This window comes from Pinus tabuliformis, chromosome 2_1, assembly GCF_031772625.1.
Source record: "Pinus tabuliformis cultivar Carrire ecotype Pingquan chromosome 2_1, CPIR1, whole genome shotgun sequence".
NCBI lineage: Eukaryota > Viridiplantae > Streptophyta > Pinopsida > Pinales > Pinaceae > Pinus > Pinus tabuliformis.
The window spans coordinates 343,073,202-343,093,403 of record NC_142299.1 but is presented as its reverse complement, the minus strand read 5'-3'; the positions used below and the strand labels follow the sequence as shown (position 1 = coordinate 343,093,403).

The 20,202-nt window shown below is 39.5% G+C and overlaps 1 long non-coding RNA gene across 1 annotated transcript; it reads left to right on the top strand.

Annotated features, from left to right (window-relative positions):
• Positions 1–2,702: 2,702 nt before the first annotated feature.
• Positions 2,703–4,952, top strand: LOC149200264 (uncharacterized). The gene is made up of 4 exons (XR_016253349.1): positions 2,703–2,947; positions 3,402–3,436; positions 3,582–4,634; positions 4,823–4,952. It is a non-coding gene; the product is annotated as an uncharacterized LOC149200264 (long non-coding RNA).
• The last annotated feature ends 15,250 nt before the right edge of the window (positions 4,953–20,202 follow it).

Sequence of the window (20,202 nt, the reverse complement as noted above, 5' to 3'; positions counted from 1 at the left end):
TGATATTTCACTATAATGATTGTATTATTGTTACGTAGTTTGCATAGTGAATGGAAATGTCCATGTTCAATGTGTAAATATATGAATGGTTGGATGCTTTGACATTATATGTGTTACCATCTTGTATTTTTTAGGCATGGGTAGCTTATTATTGTTCCCTTGGATGCACACCCTTTCTTTAATAATTGCAAGATTTCCTGTATGACTGAGTGCGCATGGTTACTTGTGATAAACCAACATTGTTGGTTAAGTGGTGTGTTTTTATACACTTGAGATGATATGTGCAAGGGGATATGGAATCCCATGATTTCTATGCTGTAAGTGGCTAAGAGACTTTGTGGGTTGGAGGTTGGTTGTTCAAAATATGATTATTTGTTAACATGGTTTTTGCGGTTTGCTTATCATTGATGGTTAATGCCTCCCTTACTTACAAAATATAATATAGTGTCTGGAGAGACTACTTAAAGTTTGTAATGGCTATTAGTTCAATGTAATTGTTTTATGTTGTTGTTTTATGGCATGTACAAGCTTTCTTATTTCTTGAATGTTTTGAATGACTGTGTGAATGATTAATATACATGAGATGAGAACTTGAGACTCTTGGCATTGTTGTTATATTCAAAGTAAGTTTATGGTATTTTAATGGGGAATGTCTAATTCTGTATAATAGATGAAAGAAGTATGCTCCTATGTTTACTAATAAATGGATACCTGTTAAATGCCATGGTGTAAGAACATATGGACTCCCTGTTTTACAAGTTAAACAATCACAATGAAATGACTTGTGTTCTATGGCCTTGAGTTGTTGAATTTAATTAAAAGGAGTCCCCCGATAGATATGTACCTGTAATAATCATGGATGTGGTTGTTGCCAACATAGTACTAAGGATCAACTAAGTAAGTTTGTTGAGGCCTTGAATCAAGAGGTTGCAGAGTCGTAAATCTTAGTACCTATGAGCTGGGTTGGGTACACTAATGCCAATATCAAAGCTTAGGAGGGATGGATTTTCCACATACACATATAAAATCTTAGGAGAGATAGGAGAGTTTGGTTGCGTTGCGAGTATCCCTTTGTGACATATATATATTTGCATACATATATAGTTCAGGAGGGGTAGCGACTTAAAATCCTTTTAAGTGTTGAGAGGCTTAATAGAGGGCCACTTTCCATTATATAATAGGAGGGTTCTCGTTCTTGCCCTAGAGAGAGTCGTGCCTTGATAACACAGGCCTGAAAAAACAAGAAGAAGGGGGAGCATGGCCAAGTTCAAATGGCCATATCTTTTGATCGGTAACTTGGATTGTGACAAAACTTATATCACTACAAAGATTTTGATGAGCGAGACACAATGTTGGTATCAAATTTTAGTTTCAAGCAAGTTTAGGATTAAAGAATTGTAAGATTCCATGTCCATAACAAGACTATGGAAGTCGAATTTAATAAAATAGTACCTTTTAATACTTTTTTAAAGAATAGATGAAGTTGTTACATAAAATATGCGCCAATAAACTATCACAAAGAGAATGTTAACCATACTCTTATTCACCTTTAATTTAAAATCTTATTGATATTAATGAGCCCCCATTTAATCTTTCTTTAAAAATTACCTTAATAAATAATTAATTCAATTTTAAAATATACATATATATTTTTAAATTTTATTATTTTCTAAAGTAAATGTTTTAATAATTTAATTTATCACTTTAATATTTTAAAATTTAATTTTCATATAATCTTTTAAAATTAATATTTTATAAATAACCTCAAAATTTATATCATTTTGATAAATTCAATTTTAAACTATACATATATATTTTTAAATTTTATTATTTCTAAAATAAAGATTTTAAAAATTTAATTTCTCACCATTTTAAAATTTAATTTTTATATAAATTTTTAAAATTAATATTTTATAAATAACCTAAAAATTTATATCATTTAAAAATTTCAAATTTAACAAAATAATTTGAATGGCTTAAAAAAGTTGAGTTTCAAAAATGTTCCATCAATTTAGGAAACCATATTATTGAACAAAATTCTTAATCAATTATTAATTAAAGTTCTTTTAAGAAGATTCTCCATCATCGATTTTGGTTGGCAACGCTTATGACTTTTCAGTTTAGTTGCCAGACAAATTTCTAAATATGGAAAGGGTGTTGAGAATATCTTTGACAATGACAGTTTAGTTCACACATTCCTATTTATGGTGAGGGTGTTGGGAATATTCTTAACAAAGACAATGGGCACATATCTCGATGATCTGATGTGTACATTCGTTACGCCTCGTTTTGATTTAATTCAAAAATATTAAAATCTTCGTAATAAAATCATTTTTATTAATTTGTAAAACTTTAAAACATTTTAAAATTCTCAACAATTTCTTTTATTATATACAAAAGAAGTTAACAATAATAATAAAATTATTTTTTTAAAAGATTCTCCATCATTTATTTTGTGGTCTTTCCCGACCACTCTCTTTACCAAACGCGATGAAAAGGTATGGGGAATATCCTTCACACAGACATAAACGTTGAGCACAAATTTTAATGTATATTAGTTACCAGTCATTTTCAGACCTTTAAAAATTAATAATTTTTTAACAAAATCATTTTTAGTAACTTCCAAAAAAGCGCTTTAAAAGGTTGCATAAGAATCGCTGAATAAAAGTTGTAATCTAATGTGGTCCATAAGAAATGATCGGGCGCGCGGGCTGGTGTCGTGGGTTTCAAAATAGAACCGAAGGTGACATTTAGGATTGAGCGCAAATTGTGAAGAGATGACATCTGGGTTTTCAATTTAGGTATGTGCAGAGCTTGCTGTCGAAGGCCCGAAGGATGACTTGGTACATACAGGATTTAATGGCTGCTTTGGAGTTGGTTCGCCCAGCCACAAAACTGCCCAGTTTTCCCTGCAAATTGCCAAACCCCTAATCCCCTCATCTTTAGGGTATGCTCTGCTTTCTTTTCTACAATTGCATTTAATACAAAGTGCAGTGCTCTGGATTCTTTATTTTCTCTACAGCACTCATACAGCTTATCAGTAAATGTAATGCTGATATTTTCTTGTTATTTTGCACATAGTAGTGTTCTAAATGTAATGTTGAGGCATGCTCTGCTTTCCTTTCTGCAATTGCATTTAATACAAAGTGCAGTGCTCTGGTTTTGTTATTTTCTCTACGGCACTCATACAGCTTATCAGCAAATGTAATGCTGATAATTTCTTGCTTTCTTTTCTGCAATTACATTTAATACAAAGTGCAGTGCTCTGGTTTTGTTATTTTCTCTACAGCACTCATACAGCTTATCAGCAAATGTAATGCTGATAATGTCTTGCTATTTTGCACATACAGTGTTCTAAATATAATGTTGATTTTCTCCTTGTGTTTGTGTTTGTGTAACAGAGTCCATGGAAATGAGCTCACGAATACAAAGGAGGGTATGCTCTGCTTTCCTTTCTGTAATTGCATTTAATACAAAGTGCAGTGCTCTGGTTTTGTTATTTTCTCTAGGGCACTCATAGCAGTGTTCTAAATGTAATGTGTTACATTGATTTTCTCCTGGTGTTTGTGTTTGTGTAACAGAGTCCATAAAAATGAGCTCACGAATACAAAGGAGGTCGCCAAGATAATCATACTGTTAATTGAGTATTTTGCTTTTAAAGATGCATTAAAAGAAGTCATTCTCTTGCAGTCTTCTTCAATAAAGGAGTGAAATAATGTGGTCGATAAGAGTCGATCGGGTGCCCGGGCTGGTATCGTGGGTTTCAAAATAGAACCGAAGGTGAAATTTCTAGAATTGAGCGCAAATTGTGAAGAGATGACATCTGTTTTTCTGGGTTTTCTGGCTCGTGATCCTACAAGTCCGATGAGCTCACAGACTGGACTTCACCTCATCACGCGATAGCTGAGGATCCTCTAGTTTCAAAGCCTATTCGGGACCAGTAGCAACGGAAAAGGTAGCATTATGACCAGGTTCAGTTGATCCAGTGCGAGTTGCTTATTTAGTTTACCGAGTATTTCTACCACCTCGCCTAGTTTCGCCTTGCTCCTTCTTATCCCGCTAAAGGCTCACTGGGCTCTCTCATTGGCAGAGGTGGGAGTATATTAGAGTTATATATGATAATGCGGATCCGGCTGATTTCGTTTTTCTAGTTAGAGTTTAAGCAGCAGTGGCAAAGGCAGAGACATTTGTTGAATATAAACCAGTGAATGATCCGGCGTTTTACTTCATTGACCCAGAACCATAAGTAGTTTACTCCGGGCCAGGAGCATAAAGAGTAGCTAGAGAGGTTGCAGATCGAGTTGGAATTCGAGAATAACTCATTTCAGAAACACCAACCGTAGCAAAGCCAGGAGCAGGAGTAAGGCCATCAACAGTAGATCGAGTGAGTTTCTGCTTATCCAGAGTAGGTTATTGAAGTAGTCACTACAATAAGGTGGATCAAGTAGCCCACCTTAGGAATCTAGACGAATGTGCAGAGCTTGCTGGAAGGCCCGAAGGACGACTTGGTACATGAGCTTGCTGTCGGGATGCCCGAGTTTGTACAGGATGCAATAGCTGCTTTGGAGTTGGTTCGCCAAGCCACAAAACCGCCCAGTTTTTCCATGCAAATTGCCAAACCCCAAATCTTTAGGGTATGCTCTGCTTTCCTTTCTGCAATTGCATTTAATACAAAGTGCAGTGCTCTGGTTTTGTTATTTTCTCTACAGCACTCATACAGCTTATCAGTAAATGTAAAGCTGATATTCTCTTGTTATTTTGCACATAGCAGTGTTCTAAATGTAATGTTAATTTTCTCCTGGTGTTTGTGTTTGTGTAACAGAGTCCATGGAAATGAGCTCACGAATACAAAGGAGGTCGCCAAGATAATCATACTGTTAAGTTTGTGTTTGTGTAACAGAGTCCATGGAAATGAGCTCACGAATACAAAGGAGGTCGCCAAGATATTCATACTGTTAAGTGAGTATTTTTCTTTTAAAGATCCATTAAAAGGAAGCCATTCTCTTGCAGTCCTCTTCAATAAAGGAGTGAAATAAGGTCATACCAAATAAATACATATATAAAATATATAGAAATTTCTTTTAGAGTTTTGTACTAGAGTCCGGTTTAGAGTTTCAAATTTGCAATTGTTTGGGTTAACAATTTTAGTTGGTTGGATTAGGGTTCATTTTTTGACACATTTTCAAGCTAGTTTGACAGGACATCCATCTCTTATGGCAACTGGCAACGAATTTCCATCTTAGGTTGCAGATATATTGCTGCGTTTTATTCCTCACTTGTCTAGTCTTGGGTTATTGCTACGTTTTCCCTTTCAAGTTGCCTTTCCATCTTGATCTTTCCAACACAGATCAAGTTGCCTTTCCATATTATAATGCTTGGATTAGGTAGTTTCATCAAAATAAGATTGCTTTGATTGATATTGCTAAAACCTAGACAAGAGGCAAAGGGTGATAGTAGATACTAATGATGAGGATCTCAGTATAAGGGATGGTGGAACATTCTCTGTCATTTAAATGTTCTTTGCTCATTTATTCATAATGTTTTTTTTTTGTTTTTTGTTTTTTGTTTTATCGAAATTTCAATAATTTTTTGAAATCACAATTTGCGGTCTTTAAAATATATTTTTGTGTATTTTTTAGGAAATCAAGTCATTGAAATCATATCAGCCAGAGTCAATCCTAGTGTGAGCTCGAGTATGAGTTGACCCTCGAATGATTTTGAATCTAAGTTTAAAGTCTATGTCAAAATGCAACGCTTTTTAGGTGTAATAAGTAGCAACCTTCTTTCAAATCGTAGATGTGCCTTTAAAGTTGTTTGCAATAACTCTTTTTTCAAGCTATTACTCGTCTTTTCACATTATACTCCATTAGGGTGATGCTTAGTGGTATGATGTATCTTTTGCTTTTTACGGTAGTGCAAAAGTTTATTTTCTTCCGCTTTTGCCTTAGTTTAACATTTGAGGTTATCAGAGTATGAATGTCTTCTTAGATATTTCGTTGTGTCAACATGCTAAGAGAACTAGAACTACATGCACAAGCCTCATTAGAAAGTTTGTCTATAATGTGGGCCTCTTGATTGTCACCATCTCCTTGATTATGTATGTTATATTTGAGGGAGTTGCTAACATATTGGATAGAAATCATGTTTTTAAACACATCATCATGGCTGTACCTTGGAACCTAGGAAAAGCCTTAGCTTCCTTTAAATCAAAGGTAAAACCTTAGCTGATTCTTCTAAGTGTACAATGCTTCTTATAGTGGTTCATGTTGCATCTCTGCAAAATCTAGCATAGACTCGATGAGGATGGAGCAATTATGGAAGCATGAGTAAAGCCTTTACTCATTCTACTTTTTCCACCGCGTTGGTGCACCTTTTACTTCTTTTTGATAATGCTTTGACTGGGAGCATAGCTTAGGAGCCTAAGCTTGCTTTTAATGATTTAGCATTTATTTACTGTTGAATGATGAGACTATTTATCACTTATTAGGGTTGGGACATGTAAGAGTTCCTTTATTATGTGATGGAGCATCAAGTGCTCAAGGAATTGGGTGATGGCTAATGAGGGGAGTAGAGCTCATGTTGGGCTTTTGCCCACATGCTAATTAATGTCTCAACCATCTTTTCCATTTTAACTTTCTTTTTATTTCATTGGGGCCATTCAATGCTTTTAACGTTCTTTTACTTGCATCAACCTCGAGGGCAAAGTTTCTAGCCCAGGTTCAAGAAGGAGGATAAAAGAGTGCCAATCCCAATGGACCAATGACCACAAGCCCAACGAATGGAGATGAAATCTAGGGAATCATGGAAAGTGGTAAGTTGGAATATATGGACATGCTACTTCAATCTAAAATCTCCCAAGTAGTGCACCTCCTATGACCCTCAGGCCTCAGAGGAGATCCCTATTGCCACACAATTTAGTAGGGCTCCTAGGAGGGGTACCTAAGGGACAACTACTAGACCAAATGAAAACAATGGGACAAAGACCTATTGCCACCTCAATCAATGTCCCTTGCTCTTTACGAAATTTCACCGATGGAAGGAGTCTGGGTATGAGGGAAATCACCTATAATGATAGGATCAATGACAAGGTATAATGGGATTTCCAAGGCCCATTCAAAGGAGAGGCTCAATTAGGGCTTAATTCCTTCAAGAGAAGCTAAGGGCTCTCTAAGAAAGACCTATGAGGAAGACCATGACCTAGGGTTAGGGATATTCAAATAATGAGTATGCCTATGATCAAGGCTTCCAAGATGAGGCAAGACCTTTCTAGGGGCTTCATGAGATAATCCTTCTTCAAATAGGGCTTTCGCTCCACTAGAGAGACCTAGGAAGAAATCAAAGCGAGACCTAGGGTTTTTGAGTAATTGTGGAAGGAATCCTTCAATATGATCACAAGGTCAAGCTTAGGATAGGAAGGGGTCAAGGATGATTGATTCCTCAAAGTTTTAAATGCAAATGAACCTTTAGAAGACCACCAACCATAGACGCTCAAGATAACCTTCAAAGATGTAGCTAGGGCTTGAGTTTTCTCACAAACTGATCGTGGAATTGCTCCAAAACTGGAGGGCCACTAGGGGAGACACCAACGCAATTGCTTGTCCAAACGGTTTTGAAAAAGGCCTCTCCTAATGCAATTTGCAGGGAGCCTTAGCTAGCCGTCTAAGGTAGGGGCCAAAATTTTAAACGAATGAGAAAAGAGAAGTAAAAGGAGGGTGATCACCAAATTTTCTTGGACTAGTGCCTTACCCTTGGGCTATGGAGTCTATGTGATTTGAAATTCGATTAAAATTTGTCTTTAGGGAGGCTAAATTGTGATGCCCTAGCAATCACTCTTTAGCATTTACCCACCCAAGATCTATGGACTTTTATGGAAAAGAACAATTTTTCAATCTAATAGGAACATTCATCTACTTGTTATTCAATGAGTAGCATGTAGAAATTTGCAATCTAACAATTTTTACAATAATATTCAATAACTAGGGCACAAGAAATACTAGCTCATTGCAAAATTTCCACACATTAGACATTATTACATGGAAAAATATTCAACAAAATGTGCTTACAAGATAACAAGAGATATATCCAATCCAAGATCGAGATAGTGGCTCCAAGAAAGAGCAAGATTTCAGCTCCCAAAAATATTGAAATGCATCAAAAGAGCTCCAATAGACATCCAAAGACAAGTGCAAAATTCTCAAGAGAGAGAGATATTCAAGTGTGATGATGATGCTCTCACAAATGAGTCTCCTTTATTTATACGATCCTCTAAGTAGCTCGAATTAGCATAAGATGCCCTAAAAAATAATTTAATGTGCAAAATAACATAACTTTGGTGACAAGCTCGCCAAATAGCTCATAAAGTATAGAATAAGCCATCCAAAATGAAGCCGAAATGATGAAGCAATGGTGTAGGAGGTTCGTTGGAAGGCCTAATCGAGTCCTCAAGGTGCCCTTTTGAAGAAGAGGGCTCCATGAATGATGGTCAAGGGGATGGCCCCTTGATCTCCAAGCAAAACATCATGTGGTGCTCCAAAGTGGCTCTGGGGCACAAGTAGTAATCTCATGGGTCTCCTGGTGTAAAATAAGCCTATAGACAATTCTAAATGAGGGCATGAAAGATGGTGCTTTTCCTCCCATGTCTCAAGGATGAGACAAACCTCCTCTGGGCCTCGGATCAATTGCCAAGCCCTGTATACAATGTTAAACTGACTGGGGGCACTATTGGTCCAAGTGCATCATTTCACATATAATGTGGGGCAATAAACAAGCTGCTGAAAGTGCTGAGGCTGCCCATGGCATGAGATAATGCTCTGTCACATGATGGAAACCCATGGCTCTCAACGCATCCCCTACAACTGTCGATATGATCCTCTGGTGGGCTTGGGCCCCAATTAAGTTGTTGCTGATGATGCTTGATTCGCCAACATTTAGGGTATCTCCCCGGTATGAAGTCCCAACTAGACCTCACACTGTTTGGTGTAGGAGTCCCATCCGGTATGATGGCCCGGTTGCCATTATCTTAAAGATATGCCTTAGCTCTCGCTTGTCAGCACATGAGAGTGATATAGTTGGTCTTCAAAAAGTGAGGTACGTGTGCCTGGTGAGTGCTTAATGTAACTTGTGTTTAAGTTCCTAATATACAAGAATGAATTTGTCTAGTGTCCAATGGAGTAGTCCACATAGACGAGACAACAATAGCAACCATTACAACACATCTTCAACAATATATGCACTAGAATAACCGAAGTAGTTCAAATATCCTAGTACAAGTTAAGCAAACATGCATTACAAGTGTTTAAAGAATAGTCTTACAAACGAATACAACGCATGCATGAAAACGTGCTGGCCTGTGATAGGCTTTTGAATTAAGCGAAAGTTCCAAGACACATTCGTACACCATACATCACTAGCCCCAGTAGTGGAGCGTTGGAGCCATTACTCGCTCCTCAAAGAAAAGATTACAGACTCTCAAGGCTATGTGGGAGGAGCCAAGGTGAAAAGTCCTTTTGCATGTACAATGAGGGGGTATATATAGCCAAGGGTGAACTGACCCTTGTGACTCTTCGACTTCCCTCATGACTGTTCGACTTACATGACTCTTCAACTTCATCCGTGGGTCTCTTGGACTTCCACGTTACATTACATTGATTACAACAAGTATGGCCCATAGTAGTGATGTGGTTGAGACGACTCATGACACAACTTGACATGACACTGCTGACATGAACATGCTAACTATGGTGTCCGTGTCGAGCTGCTATGTTGCTGGGTGATGAGTATGCTCTTGGTGTATCATATCTTCACCTCCGCATGATGAAGTGTGCAGGGTCTTTGATGGTCTTGGTATTTTCTTGATGGTTCATGCATGTGTATGTATCTCCTTCGCTTGCTACTTGGTATGCTTCGCGTGTTCGTCCAACCGCGAGCAAGTCTTCTAGCATGCGCTCCTTCTTCATCCTGTTCGTCTACCTGCTTCTCCAATCATGTACCTGCTTCTGTAATCACTCATGACAAGACAACATCAAATCCAGAAATATCCTAATCTACCATGATGCATTGTTTTCTGTGATCAGTCCGGGTGACCAGGAGGGAGGAGAAGGTACTGAGATTGCGTAGAGCACAACTCAGCTGGGATGTGGGACTCCGGGGCACTATCGGGAAAAACTGCGCAGAGGTCACTGGGAGGCTGATTTGAGCAGTCCGGGACAACAGTGACATTTGTGGGAGAGGGCTCAGCTAGGAGGCAGAATTGTGCAATTTTTCCAGGGAGGCAGTGTGGGCAGCAGGAAGTACTGGCAGTGAAAATTGCGCAGTTTTCCGGAGGAGGCCGAGATCAAATTGCGGGAGCTGCTGGTCAAAACTGCGTATTTCTGGGAGACAGTCAAGGCAGGACATGAATGCGTAGTTTCCGGGCTGAGTGGAGTGCTGGGCAGTAGGAGGATTGTTGCTGAAAATTGCGCAGTTTTCAGTACGAGGGCAGAGCAGGCCAACAGGACGACTGCCTGGCAAAACTGCGCAATTTCTCGGGACAGTGCAGTGACAGGCAGCAGAGGCTTGTCCCTCATGTTTGCGCAGTTTCTGCAGGCAGTGCAGGCAAGCAAGCTAGACAACTACTTGGACTGCGTAGATAGACAGGCAATGCCTCGAATCGTCCCAGACATTTTCCAAGGAAGATTCGAACTGGTCTGAGAGAACCCAGTGAAACCCAAAACCAAGCAAAAGAAATATACCCAACTTGACTTCAAACTTTGACTATCTCTTAGAATTGGATGTTGACTGCCCCAAGTCGAATAATTCAGAGAAAATAATCATCAAACAATTCGATATCCTTTAGGTGAAAACAAGATTCTTTTTATAGTGAAGGAGGATGCTTCTAAGAGGGAGTTGACTTGCATATTTGGAGGGAGCTGACCTTTAATTGGAGGGACAAACAATTCGATTTTTTAATTTAATAATTGGAGCCAAAACTCCATATTAAATTAAGGCTGACTTACACCTTGCATGGAGCCTTTTTAATCTAAATTTTAAACCCAACCAAAAAATATTTTTACCACAAAAATTACTTTAATGAAAATCCCTTCTGGCCTCATGATTTTTCTAGCTACTAATAAGTTGCCACATCATCATCTTTTGGGGATTTTGACCACAAGATGGGAGCATCAACTTTAATTGAACATATCTCTCAAACCGTGAGAAGACTCGAAGTGTGCCATATACCATTGGAATCGACTCGACAAGGAGCATCATATGTCAATGATCCTGACTTCAAAAACCCTGATCTTCTTGGTCATTTTTGTCTTCAAAGGTGGAGCTTCTAAGGCTTTCCTTCCTCTTTGTCGCTTGGAGCTTCCAATCAATGCAATCCAGAAAAAGATTAAGAGCCTTCAAGATCGACGTTGGCATCAATGACAACACCATTCAACAATCTACCCCTTTGTCATTGATGGAAACAGTTACCCCCCCTGTGATCACTGCTCCCCTTGACTCCATGCCTCTGATCTTCTTTTCCTGATTTCTCTCCCCCTTTGACGTCAATGGAAAAAGGTTACTCTCCTTGATGAAATATCTTCCCGCAAAAAGCTTGTCTTCCTTTAACTGTTTCTCTTGATGCTTGTTGCAATAGATTACCTATCTCCCCTTGACATGCTATGCTTCGCAAGGGTTCTCGTAATTGATTATACCTCTGATTTACTTGTCAATGTGCATCAACAAAACGAATCCTTTTGCAATTATGTCCTTGACTTTGCTTGCCAAAACTACTACTCCACTGATACTGCCCATAATGCTGATTGTTACTCTGACGACTTATTCATATCTGCCAATTGTCAACTTGTCAAAAGATAGATCTTCAAGTGTGCAACCGCTGCTACATAGAATCCCCCTACATGCACTAGGAGTCATCATGTTGGATTTTTCAAAATAATTTATGAGCCAGCTCTTCGGCCGGATCATCTTGAACCTTGACATCTTTCATTGTAGATTCATCATGACCTTTCTATTTTACAAAACTTGAAAGCATCACTGTAGAGACTTTTCCATCCACTTGATCTTCTTGCTTTTGTTTTCTTGTATCTTCAATTGCAAGCCATATGCCCATAGTTATGGCATTTGTGACATTCAATGTTGGGCCTGAATGATGGAGAAAATGACTTATACTTTTTGCTGGCATAGTCATTTTGAAATTTGTCTTGTGATATTGCAAATTTGCTTCTAGGGTTCCAATAATGTCTTTGATAATCAACCCTGCCATACATTCTGCAATCCCTAGGCATATGCCCAAAGTTAGAACATGAAAAACAATAACCAATACACATGCTAGGGTACCTGGATGTGATGTCTTGTCTTGTTGGTCTTCTATAAGTATTCTTTCTTGGAGGAGGTACAACCCATTGATTGCTTCTTGGAGCAACAACATTTTCAACCTTCTTTTGTCCTTAAATTCGATTTGGCTTTTGAGGGATATTGTTGTCAGACTTCTTGTCAATTTTGCTCTGCAAGGACTTGGAGCTTGTACCTTCGTTGCATGGATGTTTACTGGTTTCTTTTTCCATCATCTTTAACTGAGCTATTTCTTGATCTTTCCTTTCAATAACCTGCAAATGTTCCTTTTGGCATTCCTTGAGCCTGTTGATTTCAGTTAGAGCTGCATCAAGTTCCTTTGGCTTTTGACTGATTTCTGCCTCGTACCTCTGAACCTAAGTCACTTGACACGGGGACATGGGACAAAATTTGAGTGTTTGACAGAGGCATGTTGACCCCCTAGAACATGATACGTAGGTCATGTTATATATATATAATTAGATATTTCTTACATAAATTTTCATTAATTATACAAATTCAAGCATAGATCTAGATTCTACATTGTAAATTTAAATTTTGTAGTTTTACAAAGTAACATTATGCATACAAATACAATTGTGACAAATTCATCAATGATCCAATAGGAGGAAGACAAACTGCAGTTTTCTCATTAAGTCATCAAAATCAAAATGTGTTACATAGGTAGTAGCAATGCCAATGGCAAATAGAAATAGGCTAATAGCAAATACAAAACAACTACAAGTACAAGGCAGTAGGTAGCTCATGAGTCATCAATCATCATCATCAAAATCAACATCATTGTCATGGTCACCACTGCTCTCCTCTGTTGCATCCTCCTCCTTTGTATCCAATGTCATCTCTGCATCTGCTGGTGTGGAGGATGACCCTTCAACAATATCACCATCATCAAAAGTGACAAGCTCTAGCACTGGCTCATTAAGATCCAAGTTGGTCAATATGAACTCAACACTGTTGTCCAAACCCATATCATCAGGAAAGACATCCCACATCTTTGTCTTTACCTTTAACCACTCATCCCTCTACCTGTAAATAAGACGAAGTTTGGTGTGCACATCACATACACCATTGTCTCTGCCCCGGACTGCTCAAGCCTGCTCTTTTTGACACTATACAAATTCCCATATGTGCTCCAATTCCTCTCGCAACAAGAGGATGAAATCACCTGAGAGAGGAGCCTCATGGCTAATTGCCGTAGAAGAGGACTTGTTGCCCCATGAGTTTCCCACTAAGAATAGGGATTTTTAGCCTCCCTGTCTCTAATCACATCATATCCTGCAAATCGGCCAGTGCCAGTGGAAAACTTTGGAAAGGCATCCTCCACCTCATCAAGGGATGATTTATCCTAAAAAATCCGCCTCAATGCATCCTTCCTCCCCTGTGAAATTTCACCATCCATGTGAGGAGGGAATCTGCGGGAAGGTCCACCATTCAGCAACTCATGGTTGTAGTATTTTGGGTTCAATGAGCGAGCCAAACAATGCAAAGGTGTGCAATTCTTGTCCCATCTGCTGACAAGAAAATCCTGTATGGTGGTGAAGAAGGCCTTTGATGATGTCTCATACTCGAGGCACTCATATTGTAAAAGAATGGTCCTCACAGACTCAAACATGGAATCCCATCTCTCATAAACATCTCTTAGAATGGGTTGGTCTGTATCTGCAAATCATAGCAAAGCAATGATAGGGTCCATGATCTTAATAAGTAGATCTACCCTCTCCCACCAAGCATCATCTAACATTGTGTCCTTCACTCTTTTGAGGCTGCTTGATCTGTTTTTCTCCAAAAAGTTCAAAACTTTGAAATAACCATGGCCCCAAGAGCGGTCTTGACCTCCCTCAAACTCTTCAACATGATGAATGAAGAGGCAAACCGTCTATCTACAACCTTCAACAATGATAGATTGGTGTACTCCTTGTTAGTGTTGATAATATCGGTATCAGCAAAATATCAGCGAGGGTCCAAAAAACATCTTATTGACAATATCGGTGAAAATATCGGCAAGCTTAAAAATTCATATTTTTTTTTTCAAAATTTTAAACATAGGTGATATTTTCAAAATATGGCAATATTTTGCTGATATTTTCAAAATATCGCTATATTTTGAAAATATCGCGATACGTTCAAAACATAAAATATCGCGATATGTTCAAAACATAAAATATCGCGATATTTTCTCGGTGATATATCGTTTTGCCGAAAATATTGCAGATATATGGCGCTGATATTATCAACACTGCTCCTTGTAGATTGTGAGGGAATTTGTATGATTTTGTACAAAATTACAGATATGTCATGCATCCTCAATAATATTTCCAATCCAAGCACATCAGAAGCAATAGATTTTAGTGCTAAATTCAAGGAATGGACAATGCATGGTGTCCAAAATACTTGTGGATATATAGCTTCCACAATCATGCCAACAACCTTGCAAACAGGTGCATTATCTGTAATGATTTGTACACAAGAATCAACATCTACATCTTCAATAGCTTTAATGAACAACTCACCCATATATTGTTCATCCTTGTGCATCCATTAATTTCAAGAAAACTGGTCCATTCAAGGAAGACACCATGAAGTTGATGAGTGGGTGGCGTGTTGGATCTGTCAATCCATTAGAAATAATACTAACCCCAAATGTTGGCCATGTTGATTTAATAGGCTTAAGCATTTTTTCCACCTCTTTCTTTGCCTTAGTCAACAATGTGGTTCTAAACTTCTCTGACCCAGGAGACGCATACTTTGATGGAGCCCCTTGAGTTAGAGCTGAACACATCTCAATAAATAAAGGTGAGCGTGCAACATTAAAGGATATGAAGTTCTAATAGAAAAAAATGCAATGGTGAGATCAAGCTCTTACCATTTCCCTTTCTGAAAAATCTTGTCCATTGGACCAAGTGTCACTACCTTTGTTTTTGCTGCTTGACCCACACCCCCACTGTAACACCCCTTCCCAGGTCTACCCAAAGTAACCATGCCAACTTGGGTAAACATGAGGAGAGATGCTACTACAATAAGATTCAACGTCCTATGTCCCCTTAAGGAAGTGGAATCGATGGAACATCACATATAGCGATCCAACATCATCACCAAAATCCTTAAGAGACAAGTCAGCCACTCAGACAGCCTGTCCCTGGGTCCCACTGCTGTTCTGCAACTGTTAGGCCATAGTCGCTGTCATGCTACGAGAAAGGGAGCGACTAGAAACCCAAAATCGCTCTCACAGGCTTGCCTGCCAGCGACTGTGGATCAAAATTGCTAGTTTTGTGCCAACGACCCTGGGATTTAAGCCACTTTTCTAGCCCAGAATCCTGGCCTTTGCCCAGAACTTGTTGTAACTTCTAGAATTCATTAAAAACATAATAACAATGCTGATCAATCAAAAATCACCCTCGGGACTAGGCCTGAGCATCCCCAACCGAGACTGACATTCTGTCAAACACTTGGCATCAATGCAACCTATAGGTCTAGGATACAAGACAAAGCATAAACGACTGAAACAACTTATGAAACATAACTAGAAGGATCACCTCCTTCTCCATTGAACTACTACATCATCAATTAGGTCTTGCATCCATCCATTTAACAGTTACAAGTAAATACATGAAATAACCATGACATGAACTAGTCATTCAAACATGCTTATAACCAGCATAAAACCATATAAATATCAGAGATATGACAACCATTAAATCCACATATATGCAAAAGTAAGGGAATTTAGCTTTTTATTAATCATAGGAAAATCCGACCAGGTTTGGGACTTCCACGTACCACTCGATCATAGACATGGCTGAACCAAATCTCTCTTTCAGCCAGTCACCCTCGTGCCATATTCCAAGCATGAATGTGGGATCTCATAGAACAACCAATCCAAGAAAAACCAAGGGAATCCAGAGGTTAAACCACCTCCACCCTCATTAAACCATGATCACACCAAAACTGGTGCTCCGATCACAATCGAACAAAACTTGGAATGCCATCCAGAATCCATCACTATCCTTGAGGAATTTTCCGTCTCCTTGTCTCTCAGGCTTTACCGCAATCCAAACTCGGATCACTAGGCCTTAAACCAAGATTGCTCCCTTAGGATTTACCGTGTATCTCGCCAAAACCGGTCAAGGGATTCCTAGGCCTTTGGGAATGGACCTTGAGACCACCTTCGCCCTGGATTCCGAAATCCATCCGACAAACCAAAGCTCAAAAACCGAAATAAACATCCCAACATACCATGGCATCCGGAAAAAGGCTAGGCTAGGCTGAAATCCACTGTCATAACCCAGCAAAACCATGCCACTGACAGCAAGAGAACCATACACCAACATGCAAAGCCATGCATGTCCAAACCATCTAGGAAATCACACATGCAAAAGGTTACTTGCAAGTATTCCTGTTGAAGCTGCTTGATCCTGCTTTCCTTTCCTTGTTCCTTGCTTGCCTTTCTTTCCTTTGCTTGCTCCAAACTAGAGTGCTCCAAGAAAACTTTAAGTGACCAAGAGAGAGAGAGAGAGCTCCAAACTTGAATTGACAAAAGGTTGAACTGACAAAAGCCATGAACTTGTCCTCAAAAGCCTTTTTATGCATGAGGCCTCTAATTTCTTCATTTTCCATTATTTTCCTTCAATTTCCTCCTCACATGCAACTTGTGACCTTTTACCTTCCTTTTCTCCTAATTTCCTTTATTTTCATAAATAAATGTGCCAAAAATGCCTTTTTTCCTTTTAATGCCTTTGCCTTAGCCTTTGCCATTTTTCCTTAGCCAAAACACACATCTAGTGATGCCCACTAGGATATCTTTGTCCAACATTCAACTTGGAATACATGTCCCTTACCTGTGGTCTTATTTTTCCTTTATTAACTTTTATTACATGAACTTTTCACTAGGGTTGTTACAACCACCAAAACTCTCAAAGGGAAATTTGTTGCTGCTTTTCCTCTAGAATGGAAGGAGGTCATCATTCTTGTTTTTATAGATAATGTAGCCACCCTTGCCACACCAACATTGGCCTCTTTTTCCATTTCTTTCCTCTTATCTAAAGACACCTGTGTACATGCTCCAATTCCACAACCCGATAAAGCCAACAAATAACCTTTCACACAGTAATAAGTGCTCTTGAAATGATTGTTGCAATAGTTTCATTTCCAAGCAACATTGCCTCCTCCCTTCAACTTGCTGCCTAGCCCTTGATCTCTTGTGACATACTTTCACAAGGGATATTTTTTTTTTTGAGCCTGCTATCTTTCTAAATTAATTCTTCCTTCAACATTTGAAGTTGTTGTTGCAACCCCACTTCCAATAGCGGGAACACTTACAGATCCTGATGAAATTGGAATAGGAGGGACATCACCAATGGGTACATTCTTCCCCTTCCCCCCTGCCCTTGATTGAGCCATGACTGCTGTAAAAAATAAAGAAAAAATGCACAAACTTGTAAAAAAAATGCACATGCAAACTGCGGTAATAAAAATGCAAAAAAATAGAAGCAAAATGCACTTACCTGTTGCTTGAATTGCCTCCAAAGTGCTCCCAAACCCTTTGCTAGTCGCTCCCACACACTCGTAGCAAGAGAGACACAAAATAATGAGGGAGAAATGAGCCAAACCGGGCTTTTTGGGCCGCGCGACACGCATTTCCAGGGGACACGTGTCTTGAAATCGGGACATGCTGGGCACACTTGAAGGATTCGCGTGTCCATCGAATCACACAAGTCGGGCACTCTCAAAGGACACGTGTCCCAGTGAATCATGTCTGATTCATGGGATTCAGGACATGATAGTGGTTTTGAGCGAATCTGGTTTCTTACCTCTGAACCGAATCCTCTAATTTGCTTGTCAAGATTTCCTCATTCTTCTTTGCTTCTTGCACTTGAAGCCTTAGAAAGACAACTTCTTCTTCAAATGTCTGATTTCACTTCCTTGCTTTACTAAGCTCACATAAGGCGCAGATCAATTCTGTGTTCATGTCAACTACTTCTTGTTATTCTTCATCATTGTCGGATTCTCCATTCTGAGAATCCTCTTTAATTGGATCATGATCATCATCATTAATTTCTATTTGATGTTGAGATTTGTACCTTAGGAGGTACTCCAAACCCTAGGCTTGAGGGTTGTGGAGGAGTTGGCACACAAGTGTGGCTTGTGGGCGTGGAACCCAAGCATGTGGGCTTTGCACCCGAGCTTGTGGGTGTGAATCCATGAGGCTTATTGGACATGTGATGGATGGAGATGATAGAGGACATTGAGACAAATCCAACGCAACAAAAATCATCAAATTCTGAGTTGTCCTTGTGGAGATATTAATTTTTGAAGTTAATGTGTGGGTTTGGTCAAGGTCGGCTAGGCGTTTAGAGACCTTGTGACAAGTTGTCAAGCCCACACATGTGATTTGATGGAGCCCTTGTATTGTGTATAAATATAAGGTGGAGGAGAGTCATTTAACACATCCAAGAAGCATCTTTCATAGTCTACACATCAAGAAAGGCAATACGAGTGCGGACATCTCGAGTGTGGGCGACGTGAGTGCAGGAACGCGCAAGTGCATGAACACGTGAGTGTAGAAATGTGAGTGCAGGAACATGAGTATAGGAACGTGCAAGTGCAGGAATGTGTGAGTGCAGGAACGTGCAAGTACATGAACGTGCGAGTACAGGAACGCGCGAGTGCAGGTAGTGCGAGTGAGGGCTGAGCTAACACACTAGGGTGATGCAGAAGCTGCGTAAGGCTAGGTATGTATTGTATTGATGTGTTAATGTTGAATTGATGCTAGTGGATGGTGTCCTAGGAGAGGAAAGTTTGGAAGTTTGTTAGCAGCTAAGAGGAAGGGTTCCTTAGGTGGTTGGATGCCCTAACCAAGAGCATATGCTACAACAAAGATTGGTCACTCGTGGTCTATTGGAGGGCACTGTGAGAGTGGACCAAGTGTGGATAGTGGATTGGGCATTTATGGTCTGTTGGAGGACAACGTGATAGTGCCCAAGTTGGAGCCCGGTGTGCACCATCTTCATAGACTTAGGTGGTTGCTAGAGTGGCAGTTGTTGAGCTCATGGGTATAATTAGCTAGGAGCAGTTTGTGTAGCCCTAGACTTGTGTTTTGAGGAGGACATCCACATCATATAGGTGGCAGCGCTTCGTGCCCTATATTGGTCTTCATTGGAGCAGCGCAGAAAGACTATAGTGGGTTGAAGTCCCTGAGTAGCCGAGGAGCAATAGTGGGCAATTGTGAGTTATTCACAAATGGAGTTATAAACAACTCGACAAGAGTCTCGATGTGTTGTGCTCTTGATGGACTAAGACACCACTAGTGAGCAGATTGGATAGCTGAGGTTCAGTGGCAAGATGGACTTGGATAATTGATAGAGACAGTGCTGAAGATCGGGAGCTGAAAGACCGGGCAATTACAGGGTACGACCGAGAGGAGCTGAGAGAGCATGCGACCGCCAAATGGTCAGAGTATCTTGTTGAGGGCAGATTAGTTGTCAATGGACTGACACCAAGCCTTGGTACTGGAACCCTAGACTGTTGTATTATATCAGTTGGATTAATTTAAAGAAGTTGGGTTATTGTACATAATTTGTGTAAAAAGTTGTGTATATTTTGTGCACTAGTAGATTCACTGTTGTTTATATTCCGCTGTGCAAAGTAGCTTCGTTGTGATTCTTGGTTTGGTAGCATCAATGATTTAAGATTGTATCCTAGACATCAATGTCATGGAAAAACATGTTATTAGAGCGTGTCTGAGCTACTTTGAGGGATAATGAATCAAAGAGTGCACAACGAATCAACTTTGAGGGAGTTGTGGGTGTCTAGATCATGGAGCAGAGGGTTCTGTTGAAGACATGGAGATGTGGTCTTGACTAGCTT